Genomic DNA, 11,876 nt, shown 5'->3' on the forward strand with positions numbered 1-11,876 from the left:
GGCTCTTTCTGGGGGGACTTACTCTAAAATAGTCAGATGTTGCTAAGCCCGAGGCATAACTGTGTATATAACTTTGTAAGGTTACAAGGGTAGAGACGTGGAAGAAAGAATATGAAGGCTTTGGGCTAGAAATAATTTAGAAAGGTCAGTTCTCTTTGTCGGCATGCTAGGGAGTTACCAAGAGACCTAAAGGGAAATGGAAAGGTGGGGTCAGGGTGCAGCTAAAGTTAGAGAGCACAGGGCAGGACGTGAGCCTGTCTTCAGACAGCTGCCTTTTCCTCCAAACACACAGAGTAACTTGGAAACACAAGAAGAGGAGTGAGCAGAGGGCAAGGGATAGGAGCAAAATGAAGAGGAGGACGGGCTCCCATTTAATCATTATCTACCAAGTTAGTAGTGGGCTTCTCTGGTGGCTCAGTGGTAAAGAATCTGCCTGCAAAGCAGGAGACCCAGGTTCGATCCCTGGGTGGGGAAGATCCCCTGGAGTAGGAAATGACTACCCACTCCAGTATTCTTGCCTGGAGAATGCCATGGACAGACGAGCCTGGCGGGTTACAGTCCATGGTATCACCAAGAGTCTGACATGACTCAGCAACTAAAACACCACCACCACCAAGCTACCAATACTGCCTCCCAGCGCTTTATGTTTATTTCCACGGGGTCTTTGAATGTCAAGTCTAGGGTTTGGGAGCACATGAGAATCAGTGATTCCAGCAAGCAAGGCAGGAAACAGTGAAGACAAACAGAATTACCTAATAAAGGAGGATGGACTGTGTGAAGCAGGAGAGGGGCTTACTGAGTGGGGTGGAGGGCATGACAGGCTGTGGCTACAAGCAGGAAAACAACACTCAGAAACAGACTGGTGAAAGCCCTGAGTGTGACTCCACGGACTGGTGGACCAGAGATAGAGGTCGTTAGCCCAGGAAATGTGCATGGGGTCAAGGGATCTGAAGGGTTAACTCAGATTTGAAGTCACTAAAGATGAGGGCAAGGGACAAGGCAGAGGGGGAGGGACTGGCATCAGCTCAAAGAGTCTCAGGAAGTGAGAACAGATCCTATGAGTCACAGCGCTGAGATGGTGCAGGCTTCACCTGAACAGGGGAGATTCCCTGAGGGTAGGGAGAGTGTGAGCAGGTACACCGCCAAGGGCAAAGAGCTGGCGCTCCATCCTGCCTGTGACTCAAGGCGGCGAGGCACAGTGAGGAGAACTATTGGCAGAATAGCAATTTTAGGCACAAGAAGAAAGGGACTTTCCTGGTAGTCCAATGGTCAAAACTCTGCCCTTCCAGTGCACGGGGCCCAAGTGCGATTCCTGTTCAGGGAACTAGATCCTTCATGCTGCAGCTAAGAGCTGGCACAGCCAAATAAATAAATAATAAATATTTTTTAATAGGAGAAGGAAAAAAAGTTTCAAAAACATGGATTTATATAAATGGAAATGTAATGGTTATTTTTACGTGTCAACTTGGCTAGGCCACAGCACCCAGATATTTGATCAAACATTATTCTATATGTTTCTATGAAAGTACTTTTTAGATGTGGTTTTTCAAGGTTTATTTTATTTTTGGTTGTTCTGGGTCTTTGTTGCTGCATGAGGGCTTTCTCTAGTTTCAGCAAGCGGAGGGTACTCTCTGTAGCCATCATGGTCTTCTCACTGTGGTGGCTTCTCTTGTGGAGCACAGGTTTAGGTGGGTGGGCTCAGTAGTTGTGGCCCATGAGCTTTGTAGCCCCGAGGCATGTGGAATCTTCCAGGACCAGGGATTGAACCCATGCCCCCTGCACTGGCAAGCGGATTCTTATCCACTGTACCATCAGGGAAGTCCTAGATGCGATTTGAATTTAAATCAGTACACTTTGAGTAAAGCTGATTGCCCTCCATAACATGGGTGCGTGCATGTGCGCTAAGTTGCTTCAGTTGTGTTCGGCTCTTTGCAGGCCCATGGACTGTAGCCCAACAGGCTCCTCTGTCCATGGGATTCTCCAGGCAAGAATATTGGAGAGGGTTGGCATTTCGTACTTTAGGAGATCTTCGCAACCCAGGGATCAAAACCTGTGTCTCTTAGGTCTCCTGCATTGGCAGGCAGATAACACAGGGGGGCCTCATCCAATCAGCTGAAGGCCCTCAGGGAAAAACACTTTCCTCCCCCAAAGAACGGGGAATTCTGCCAGCAGGCTGCCTTTAGGCTTGAACTGTAACTTCTGCTCTCTCCTGGATCTCCTGCTTCCTGACCCAGCCCTGCAGATTTGGACTTGCCTGCCACCACAACGGCATGAACCAGTTCCTTAAATTAATCTCTTTGTTGCCTCCCTAACCCCTCTCTTTCTTTCTCTCTCTGTCTCTCAGTAGATGATAGATGATAGATGATAGGGATGTAGTGAAAAAGAAACATAATCTGTTGCCTCTATTTGATATTACATTATAAACAAATAGCCTTCCCAAATGGCTCAGATGGTAAAGAATCTGCCTATAATGCAGGAGAATGGGTTTTGATCCCTGGGTTGGTAAGATGCCCTGGAGGAGGGCACGGCAACCTATTCCAGTACTCTTGCCTGGAGAATCCCCATGGATAGAGGTGCCTGTCAGGTTACAGTCTGTAAGGTCACAAAGAGTTGGACACGACTGAGCCATTAAGCAGAGCAGAGAGCAGAAGGATGTAGAGATGTAGATATAAATATACAACTTTATATCTACACATCTACATCTAGATACACACACCCTATTGGTTCTGTTTTTCTGGAGAAATCTGACTAATACAAGGACCGCAGGACTTTCCCACAATAGAGTGGGGATTCCAAAGATTACAGCGAAAGCCAAAATGGTAATAGAGTGAGGGAGAGCAGAAAATGGGCGAGAGGGGTGAGACTGACCCAATGGGGAATTTGAGAATAAGGAACAAATTAGAGGGATTCATGGGGATAAAGGCATAAATCCCCGTCAATTGAATTTAAGTGCAGAAAAAGACCATTCTGGTTATTTTAATCGAGTTTGGATTTAACACAGGGAATTGGGTGCTTACAAAACTTTAGGAAAAGCTGGCTTTCTGGAAAAGATTCCTAGAACAACACAGCCAGTCGGCCTTCTGGGAGCTGCTTCCTGGCCACGAACAGGAAGATGGGCACTCGGAGCTGCCACAGGAAGACAGGAAAGATTGACCTCACAAATACATGGCTTTAGCTGAATTCCTGGGAACCTAACACCATGGAGGTGGTAGATACAATGCCCAGTGCCAGCAATACATTTAGGGGCCCATAAAACTTCTTACCAACAAATTTATTTTTTGCGTTTTTCATTATTTTATTCTATTGCATTACAGTTGCTTTACAATGTTGTGTTAGTTTCTGCTGTATCACAAAGTGAATCAACCATAAGCGTACGTATATCCCCTCCCTCTTAAACTTCCCTCCCACACCCCCATAAAACTTAACTTCTTTTAAAATTAGATTAAAAATGAAATTTTAGGCTAAATTAATGTTCAAGTATTTAATAATAACATTAACCTTTATCCCAATGCAGTCACAGAGTATAATTTTTTAATGAAGGGAGGGATTCATGACGGTAGGAGTGCCTAGGGCCGGTGAAAGTCACAAGGGGCCCCGGAAGCCATTGCCGCCGCCACCTTTGCAATTGCCTTGCGACTCCTGTGCAACTAGTGGATGGACCCTGTAACGTGCTGCAGAAAACAGCACAGTAAACAAAAAGACAGTGAGGAGAAAAGAAGAAAACCTCGCTTCCACCTTCTTAACTGAGGCAAACGCATCTCATCAATGGGAATGATTTGTGTCTGAACTCTTAGCTCCACAGGAATCTGGAACATACAGTTTTAGATTTCTAGTCTCCATGGTACCAGAAGACACACACAAAGGAAGTCAGATCAGACGCTGAGAGCTCGTCCTGCCACATTCAGCACACTTGCGTTAGGGAGCACAGGAGGACCTCAGGGCCTCCCGATAGAGGGAAAGGAAGGACAGAGGGCCCTGATGTTACGTAAGTTAGACTTTGCTGAAAATGAAAGAAATGCCCCTTTACTCTCCAAGGAACAGCACGTGTTTCTGACAGCGAGTCTCAGGTTCTGATCCCACCCTAGTCCAAACAGCTATTACAACTGGACTGAACCAGCCTACTCCCTCTCCCCAATTTTACTGGCAACGATCCATGCATACGGGGATGGGGACAATTCATCTTCAAGTCAACAGCAGCTTCCAGCTTCTCTCGGTATTTTTCCTCCCCGCTGATCTCATCTTTACCTTTCTTCCCTTTTCTCACTGTGTTCCAGTAACAAATGCTCCTAAAACACGACAAAACACGCTCACCTTAGGGGCTTTGCACTTGCTATTCTTTAGTAGGAAATAGCCAGACTTACCCTCTCACCTTCTTTAGGTACCTCTTCAAATGCCATCTTATCTGTGGCACTTTATGTCAGAGGGCGAACGGCAGACTCAAGCACATCCTGTCTTTCCCTCTGCCCTAGTTTCCTGCTAAGCACTTAGCATCTTCTAACACACGCCATTGTGTTTTTTTTGGAGTAAAATTGATTTACAGTATTGTGTTGGCTTCTGGTATATAGCACAGTGTTCAGATATATATACATATGAAGGACAGGGAACTATATTCAATAATTTTTTAATAAACCATAATAGAGAAGAATATGAAAAGGATGTATGTATGTATATATATAAAATAACTGTTGTTTATCTGTTTTGTATATAGCAATTTGTATCTGCTAATCTGTATCTGGAATAGCCACTATGGAAAACAGTATGAAGTTTCCTTAATAAACTAAAAATAGAATTACCATATGATCCAGCAAACCTATTCCTAGGCATTAGAGAAAACTCTAATTCAAAAAGATACATGCATCCCAATGTTCATAGCAGCACTATTTATAATAATCAAGGTATGGAAGCCAAGACATGGAATCAACAGATGAATAGATAAAGAATATGTGATACAGGGATTTCCCTGGTGGTCCAGTGGCTAAGACTCCACACGCCCACTACAGGGGGCCTAGGTTCAATCCCTGGTCCGGGAACTGAATCCCACATATCCCAACAAAGATCAAGCATGCTGCAACCAAGATACAACACAGACAAATAAATAAATATATATATATATTAAAAAGAATATGTGATGCATATATACCATGGTGTATTACTTGGCCATAAAAAGAATGAGTTAATGCCATTTGCAGCAACATGGATGAACTGAGAGATTATCATACTAAGTGAAGTAAATCAGACAAAGAAAAATATCATATCACTTATGTGTGGAGTCTAAAAGATAATACAAATGGACTTATTTACAAAAGAGAAACAGACTTAGACACAGAAAACAAACTGACACACTCCATTTAATATATTTGATTAGGATGTATCGTCACCTCTAGAAAATAAATTCTATGAAGAACGAGACTGTTCACCCATATCCTCAGCACCTGTCGTAGTGCTTGGTGCTTCTGAAGTCCTCAAAAATATTTATGAGTAAGTGAGTGAATGAAGGAATGAAGAATATTCACCCTTAGAGTCAACTTTTCTCCCAGCTAATTCATTTGGCTAATGTGATCATCTTCAAAGTTCTCTGACGTATACAGTTTGTGTTTAGATTCATGCACAGAATTGAAACTGAGAAGAATAATGTCTCCTAATGCTCTGTTTCAGTCATCCAGATTTATAGCTCTATGTTTCCTCATGTTATGTGTGAGGAGAGATCCAAAGAGGAGTGACTGCAAAGGGGTGAAAGTGAAAGTCAGTCAGTCGTGTCCGACTCTTTTCATGGACTATACAGTCCATGAAATTCTCCAGGCCAGAATACCAAGTGGGTAGCCTTTCCCTTCTCCAGGGGATCTTCCCAACCCAGGAATCGAACCCAGGTCTCCTGCATTGCAGGTGGATTCTTTACCAACTGAGCCGCAAGGGAAACCCAGAACAAAGTTTAGGTCCTCCGATTCTGAGCTCAGAGTATTTTCTGCTCTAAACCATCATGACTTGTATTCTTTTAGCATCCTTATTTTCATGTACACTCTAGGAATAATTGAGGGGAAAGATAGCTAACATGGGCAAATGCAAATTCAAATATTATTGCTCAGTCGTGTCCAACACTTTGGGACCTCATGGACTGTAGCCCACCAGACTCCTCTGTCCATGGAATTTCCCAGGCAAGAATACTGGAGTCAGTAGCCATTTCCTCCTACAGGAGATCCTCCCAACCCAGGGATCAAACCCGTGTTTCCTGTGTCTCCTGCACTGCAGGCAAATTCTTTACCTGCTGAGCCATCAGAAAAGATCCAACATGGGCAATTCTCCAGAAAAGAACTCTAATTTTACTCTTTCTCTTTCAAGAAAAGGTACGGAATACAACTGAGTGAGAGTATATTATCATAGGATATATTAGTTAAGGGGCTTCCCTTGTAGCTCAGTCGGTAAAGAATCTGCCTACAAAACAGGATACCCAAGTTCAATTCCTGGGTTGGGAAGATCCCCTGGAGAAGGAAATGGCAACCTACTCCAGTATTCCTGCCTGGAGAATCCCATGGACTGTAGCCTGCCAGGCTCCTCTGTCCATGGTGGGGTTGCAAGAGTTGGACACGACTTAGCGACTAAACCACCACCATATTACTTAAGATCTTTCTGGATGATAAAGACAAAATCCATCTCAAAGTGACTTAACCAAGAGAAGGTATTTATTGGATTTTGTACTAAAAACCCAGAGATAGTGTAGACTTCAGGCACAGTTGGATTCAGGCTTCAAAATGTATCATAAAGACATGGTTTTTCCTCATCTCTCAGCTCTGCCTCCCACTGATGAATTTCAGCCTCAGTCTCCACATGGGAACGAATGACTGCAGGAATTCTGGCCTCATGACAGCTCCATGATAGTTCACACCAATTGAGAGGGAATGTCTGTTTCTGCTCCAAAGCCTTACCAAAGCAACTGTTGAATTTTGATAGCTGTTATGGGCCATGTGTCATCCCTTAATTAAATCTACAGTCTAGAGTAGGCTAGACTCTCATTGGCCAGAATATTTTGGGGTTGGGGATGGAAAAATCACCAGTACCACTGGAATTGAGAGTGTGGAAGAAGTAAGTCCCTAATTCAAAGTAAGTCCTTGATCAGGGAGTGATGTAAAGAATGCTAAAAATCCAAATAATTAAAAATGTCCACAAGACATGGAAGACCTAAAGTTTATTCATATTCAAATTTACTACATTAATACTATGTGACTTTTGACACATCCCACAACTGCAGGAGACAGCAGAGTGTATCGACTGTAAGATAGAGAGAATGAGCAACTTTGAGTTCATTGACAAGAGTATAGAACTGGGCTTCAGCATGGCTGAATAATAATCTTGAATCTTGTTTTGACCTCAGACTTTTCCATGTGATCCTGAGTAATTCACCTTACCTTTCTGGTTCTCCAGCTTTTTTTTTTTTTTTTTTTAATCTGTTAAACAGATGAAAGAAACATCTACTTGCATTACCTAGCTCGCTGGTTACCATGTGCCTGAAATCAGATAAAATCATTATGCAAGGTGAGGCACATAATTTTATTAGTTTATCATGAGAGATTTTCCATGCAAATATCACATATTTTGTTTCAATAAAGGATGATGAGGCTAATCTACCCAGTGACTTTTAGTTCTAAGTGTTTATACAGTTAAATTTCTGACTGCAAAATTGAAGCAACTTTCTTTTGTTGGTTCCAACATCTGAGTCCAAAGTTTAACCAGGTATTCACTTACTGACCTCTCACTAAGAAAGAACATTTGAAGAGTTAGTCTAAGATCTGAGATGAAGGTAATCCATGGACAGATTTTTTAAATTCTCGTTCATTCATTCCTTTCACAGATAATTTTAAGTACCTATTACATGATAAATAATATAAACAAGGTCCTGAATCCATAGCACTTAGAATCAAGGCGGCATTAAGATTTTTTTTTTTTTAAGATTTTAAACTAATAATCATGCCAGTGAATGGGCTTTCTTGGTGGCTGACTAGTAAAGAATCTGTCCGCCAATACAGAAGTAGCAGTTTTGATCCCTGGTCTGGGAAGAGGAAATGACAACCTGCTCCAGTATTCTTGACTAGGAAATCCCATGGACAGAGGAGCCTGGTGGGTTTCACTTTCATCAAGAGGCTTTTTAGTTCCTCTTCACTTTCTGCCATAAGGGTGCTGTCATCTGCATATCTGAGGTTATTGATATTTCTCCCGGCAGTCTTGATTCCAGCTTGTGCTTCTTCCAGCCCAGCGTTTCTCATGATGTACTCTGCATAGAAGTTAAATAAGCAGGGTGACAATATACAGCCTTGACGTACTCCTTTTCCTATTTGGAACCAGTCTGTTGTTCCATGTCCAGTTCTAACTGTTGCTTCTTGACCTGCATATAGGCTTCTCAAGAGGCAGGTCAGGTGGTCTGGTATTTCCATCTCTTGAAGAATTTTCCACAGTTTATTGTGATCCACACAGTCAAAGGCTTTGGCATAGTCAATAAAGCAGAAATAGATGTTTTTCTGGAACTCTCTTGCTTTTTCGATGACCCAGCAGATGTTGGCAATTTGATCTCTGGTTCCTCTGCCTTTTCTAAAACCAGCTTGAACATCTGGAAGTTCACAGTTCACGTATTGCTGAATCCTGGCTTGGAGAATTTTGAGTATTACTTTACTAGCGTGTGAGATGAGTGCAATTGTGAGGTAGTTTGAGCCTTCTTTGGCATTGCCTTTCTTTGATCCTGGAATGAAAAGTGACCTTTTCCAGTCCTGTGGCCACTGCTGAGTTTTCCAAATTTGCTGGCATATTGAGTGCAGCACTTTCACAGCATCATCTTTCAGGATTTGAAATAGCTCAACTGCAATTCCGTTACCTCCACTAGCTTTGTTCATAGTGATGCTTCCTAAGGCCCACTTAACTTCACATTCCAGGATGTCTGGCTCTAGGTCAGTGATCACACCATCGTGATTATCTGGGTCGTGAAGATCTTTTTTGTACAGTTCTTCTGTGTATTCTTGCCACCTCTTCTTAATATCTTCTGCTTCTGTTAGGTCCCTACTATTTCTGTCCTTTTTCGAGCCCATCTTTGCATGAAATGTTCCCTTGATATCTCTAATTTTCTTGAAGAGATCTCTAGTCTTTCCCATTCTGTTGTTTTCCTCTATTTCTTTGCATTGATCACTGAGGAAGGCTTTCTTATCTCTCCTTGCTGTTGTTTGGAACTCTGCATTCAGATGCTTATATCTTTCCTTTTCTCCTTTGCTTTTCGCTTCTTTTCTTTTCACAGCTATTTGTAAGGCCTCCCCAGACAGCCATTTTGCTTTTTTGCATTTCTTTTCCATGGGGATGGTCTTGATCCTTGTCTCCTGTACAATGTCACGAACCTCATTCCATAGCTCATCAGGCACTCTATCTATCAGATCTAGGCCCTTAAATCTATTTCTCACTTCCACTGTATAATCATAAGGGATTTGATTTAGGTCATACCTGAATGGTCTAGTGGTTTTCCCCACTTTCTTCAATTTAAGTCTTAGTGACTAAAAAACAACAGGCCAATGAATATATAACCAAAAACTGTCAAGAGCTATAGGACCATCTGATGAGAACTTGTAATTTGACTGACAGAAGCCTCTCTGGTGAAATGACATTTAATCTGAAACTCAAATGACAAGTATACTTAGTCATTAGAAAATTGTGGTGATGGTGGAGGTGGTGAGTAAGAATCAGGAGTGTTCTCAGAGAGGGAAAGGCTGTACAAATGAGCCATACTGAGTGTCTGCTGTTTTTGTCTACCCAGAATCCCTATCCCCCTTCTTTTTCTTTTCTTTTGGTAACCTAAACCTTCTCTCCTGTGAGGAACCCATTCTGCCACGGTTTAGGTAGATATCTGGCTGATACTGACCACAACGCTCCTTCTCCCACTTATGGGCACTTACATCAAGCTAGCCAGCCAAGGAGTCACCTGCAACCTTTCTTATAGAGTATCAGAATAAACAGAATCATGTGGCTATCGTTATTAAGTGAAGAATGTGTAATGTGTAAGAAAATGTGTAAGAGAGTTAGCCAATGGTTAGAGAGGGCATGTTCGCACAAGACCATCCTCACTTCTGACACCAAGCGCACATTTGGTAGTTCCCACAGCTACCTTCAGTTTTGAGAATTAGTTAGAAAAACAGAGTTCACTTAAAGCTGTGGAATTAAAGGTTATAGTTTATTGCAGGCAAAGGACAGATTAAAATCAGCCAAAGGCTGGGAGGGTACCTCACTGGCCGGGAGGGTACCAAACCTGGAGTATTGAGCTGTCCTCTCCCAGTGGAGTCAGGATTGCATTACTCTCTTGACACTATGTGTGACAATATGCAGAGAATGTTGCCAATCAGGAAATTCATTTGACCATCAGCAGACAGAACTTTCTGGAGAAGGCAATGGCACCCCACTCCAGTACTCTTGCCTGGAAAATCCCATGGATGGAGGAGCCTGGTAGGCTGCAGACAATGGGGTTGCGAAGAGTCGGACACAACAGAGCAACTTCACTTTCACTTTTCCCTTTCATGCACTGGAGAAGGAAATGGCAATCCACTCCAGTGTTCTTGCCTGGAGAATCCCAGGGACGGGGGAGCCTGGTGAGCTGCCGTGTATGGGGTCGCACAGAGTCGTACATGACTAAAGCGACTTAGCAGCAGTAGCAGCAGCAGACAGAACTTTCACAAGGGCTTCATCCCCTAAATATGATGTGGGTGGTCTCAGTCCCCAGCCCCTCCAGAGGTCAACTGATACCACTGACTCAAAGTCACCTTAAGATGCACATTGCTGATATGGATCAAAGCCCTTGCCTTAACTCACAGTGTTACTATCTGGCTGGTGTACAGCCCCCAGGCAAGTAGAGCCACTTGTATCAAGCATGACATTCAAAGCGCCTAAAAATTACTTCCCAGAAGCCTAGGATAAAGGGATGAAGGCCAGACCTCTCTCTGGGTAAAATTAATTCTTCATTACATAAATCAGCGTCTTAGAGAGTGGATATCTTACATCTGTGAGGACAGATCATGTCAAATCAAGAAGAATCAAACCAAAGATAAGCAGAGTCATAAAATAAAACAACACAATAAGGTCATAATTTGAGTTTCTGGAATTAGCCACGTTTGAGTTCAGTTCAGGCGCTCAGTAGTGTCCAGCATTTTGTGATCCCATGGACTGCAGCATGCCAGGCTTCCCCGTCCATCACCAACTCCTGGAGCTTGCTCAAACATGTCTATTGAGTCAGTGATGCCATCCAACCATCTCATCCTCTGGCATCCTCTTATCCTCCTGCCTTCAATCTTTCCCAGCACCAGGGTCTTTTCCAATGAGTCAGTTCTTCACATCAGGTGGCCAAAGTATTGGACTTTCAACTTCAGCATCAGTCCTTCCAACGAACATTCAGGACTGATTTCCTTTAGGATGGACTGGTTGGATCTCCTTGCAGTCCAAGGAACTTTCAAGTGTCTTCTCCAACACCACAGTTCAAAAGCATCAATTCTCTGGCACTCAGCTTTTTTATAGTCCAACTCTCACATCCATACATGACTACTGGAAAGACCATAACTTTGACTAAATGGACCTTTGTCGGCAAATAATATCTCTGCTTTTTAATGTGCAGTCTAGGTTGGTCATAGTTTTTCTTCCAAGGAGCAAGCATCTTAGCTATATCTGAAGCCGCTTAGTACATGACTTACTGTGTTCCCTGTTTTTGCTTAAGTTTATTTGAGTTGATTTTTGTTCTTACAATTAGAGAGGTTGTCAGACAGGTTCAATCCTTGGATTGGGAAGATCCCCTGGAGTAGGAAATGGCAACCCGCTCCAGTAGTCTTGCCTGGGAAATTCCATGGACAGAGCAGCCTAGGGGCTTACAA

At 43.0% G+C, this 11,876-nt stretch overlaps 1 non-coding gene across 1 annotated transcript; it reads left to right on the plus strand.

Annotated features, from left to right (window-relative positions):
* Positions 1–403: 403 nt before the first annotated feature.
* Positions 404–474, plus strand: TRNAC-GCA. Its single transcript has one exon. It is a non-coding gene; the product is annotated as a tRNA-Cys (tRNA).
* Positions 475–11,876: the final 11,402 nt, after the last annotated feature.

The sequence above is a fragment of the Bos indicus x Bos taurus genome, chromosome 6 (genome assembly GCF_003369695.1).
Source record: "Bos indicus x Bos taurus breed Angus x Brahman F1 hybrid chromosome 6, Bos_hybrid_MaternalHap_v2.0, whole genome shotgun sequence".
Classification (NCBI taxonomy): Eukaryota; Metazoa; Chordata; class Mammalia; order Artiodactyla; family Bovidae; genus Bos; species Bos indicus x Bos taurus.